Source organism: Nomascus leucogenys, chromosome 23 (assembly GCF_006542625.1).
Source record: "Nomascus leucogenys isolate Asia chromosome 23, Asia_NLE_v1, whole genome shotgun sequence".
NCBI lineage: Eukaryota > Metazoa > Chordata > Mammalia > Primates > Hylobatidae > Nomascus > Nomascus leucogenys.
In genome coordinates, this window is record NC_044403.1 from 18,908,916 (window position 1) to 18,911,819 (window position 2,904).

Consider the following 2,904-nt stretch of genomic DNA (forward strand, 5'->3'; position numbering starts at 1 on the left):
TAGGAGAAGGCTGGCATCTCTTTGCAGACCAAACCTTTTGTAAATACCCAGCTGCCCAACTAAGCAGCATGTTCCTCCCTCTGCAGTGCCCACTGTTTAGTGTCGGGCCATAAGCCACTAAAATGTTATTGTTCACTCTGTGGGTAGGATGGGTGGAAAATAGAGACCGTCCTGCATGAGGATTGGAACAAATGTGGCAACTGAGCTAGGAAGCAAATTAGGTGAAAGGCTGGGGAGCAGATAGGAGAAGCAGGGCACTGGCAGTGGGATAGGCTGAGGCTCACTAAGCCTTGGATTATTGCAGGTAAAGTGTGTGATCCAGCTCCTGTGGGGCGAAAGGAGAGCTTGGCTGAGTGACTCTGGCCCACAGGCTGTTACTATCAACACACAGATGCTGCATTGTTCCGAGGAGGCCCTTGGCTCAGGAGGAAAGTGCCTAAGTGCTGAAGAGCTGAAAAACCACAGATGTACCTAAGGACTGGTCCAAGTGAGGAACAGGGAGTGAAAGGCTCAGTTGTTCTTTCTGTGGGGAAAACTCCACAGCCCCTGGGCGGGAGTCAGCTGCTGGCAACCACACTGTGAAAGCCCCAGTGTAAGGCGTGCCCTTCAGCAACGAGACCAAAGGATTCTGTGGAGGTCACCCAGTCCATCCCAGGGCTGCAGAAAACCACCCAAACAGCTTCTCACTTGAGGCTGAAAAATATTCCTAAGATAGGCACATCTCAGAAGGCTCCTTTTGATCCTGTAAACGAAAGCTCTTGACATTTACGGTCAGGAAATTCTTCCTGATATCCAGCTGAGGTCCTCTGGCCATGCAAGCTATTTCTTCTTGCCCACCCTTTGTAGAAATTCTTAACAGCTTCCAGATGCCCTCCTCAAACCGCACCTTTAACCCCTTGCTGGCTGCACTGAAGCCCCTTTATCTAGCCATCTTTCCCCCATACTCACAATCTAATTCTCATCATTTGGTTTTTATCATTTGATTTACTTCATTGTTTTTCTCGCCCCATTCTTTCCCAACTTTTCCTCTTTCTTGCTTAAAATAGTTGGAACCCAAACTATAGTAGGACCCATGAGCTACATTTTGTTTAATATTGTGCCAATTTTTCAATTATTTTTCTTGAAATGTTCCCCTCAGAAACAATAATCAATACTGACCACATGGGTCTTAACATCTTTACAATGCATTTTTCTACTTGCTGACATTCAATAACAATTTTATTATGTTATTTTATATGCTTATTTGTATGTGTATAGTGTTGAATTGAATTATTCCTTCTCATCTTGTGGTTCTTCATAATTGCCTGTTACTTTTGCCAGTCTTCTTCATAGGCAGTCCTGTTCTTTGTAGCTCTGGGGGGCTCAAAACCAAAGAATGGGACTTCAGAAAGAAGAAATTTGTAAAGATTTTCACCCATTTATTAAAGATCAGATCTTTAGCCAGGTGCAATGACTCATGCCTATAATCCCAGCACTTTGGGAGGTCAAAGCGGGCAGATCACAAGGTCAGGAGTTCAAGACCAGCCTGACCCACATGGTGAAACCCCGTCTCTCCTAAAAACAAAAAAAAATACAAAAAAAAAATTGGCTGGGCATGGTGGTGTGGGCTTGTAATCCCAGCTACTCAGGAGGCTGAGGCAGGAGAATCAATTAAACCTGGGAGGAGGAGGTTGCAGTGAGCCAAGATCCTGGATCCTGCCATTGCACTCCAGCCTGGGCAACAGAACGAGACTCTTGTCTCAAAAAAAAAAATCAGATCTTATAAACATCTGCAATTTTTTCTCTGTCTTGAGAATCTTTTGCCAGGTCTACATCCCTTTCCCTGGGGCTATGTTATTGTTGAGATGTCCAGATACATCTCAGCTATTTTTCATTGTGGAATCATTCAATGGCCCTCACTGACAAGACTGCCATACTTTTTCTTTAGAGTACGAAGGAAGTGATAATATTATACAATATAAATTTGAAAAAGATGTTAACATATTTGGAAGACTATGATGGAAGGAGAAGGACTGAAGCAGGATTCAAAGGAATGACCGGAAAGTTTGGGTTTGAGTCTCACCTATTCTATGTATGTGCCTCTATGACACTGGAAAAATTACTTTTATCTTTGAACTTTGGTTTATTAAGGCTAATGTAATAATTATTAGGATTGCTTGAGATCCCAGGGTGATAATCCATATTAAGTAAAGTTTGGCTATTACTTTTCTCTTAAGTTAATAATACATTGCCTTCTCTGGGAAATAATCATTTCTCTAATTGTTAGAACTTATGGGAAGGCAGAGACTTCATTCAGGCTGTTTCTCTGAGGCTGAAAAAGTATTTGAAATAACAGATTTTAAAAGTAGGTTTTATTGTTTTCTAGGTATGGGGTGGCCAACAGATCAAAAAAGATTGCCATTTGAAAGATAGTTTTTACTCACAGTTCCCAAGAGGAGGAAGCATGCCATGCTGTGCAGGGCCACATGGGGAAGCATCAGGGTCAATCAGAAGGCAGAAGGAGTAAAGGGGAAATGACAAGGGCCTTTATTATGGTTTCCATGGGAAGAAATGGGAAAGGGTTAGGAGGGTAAGGAGGCTTAGGATTGGCTGGTTTCGATAATTTCAGCAGGCTCTGGGGCATAGGAGATTTCCCTTGTTGCCTGGAACCTGGCCTTGCGTTGAGTGGCTGGGTGGTAGCCCAGCATGTGAGAGCCCCGTGAGAGTCCAGTAAGGAGACAGTTGGGGTATGGACTCTGGACTGATGGGTTTGCATATAAAAGCTATACTAGCAGGTGAGTTTATTACTATCTCTAGGAATTGGCTATCTCTAGGAGGGAGGGGCAATCTCTCCAAGGTAGGCAAAGTCCTAGATGTCAAAGCATTAGAAATACATAGACAGTAAAATAGCTCCAACATCCACTT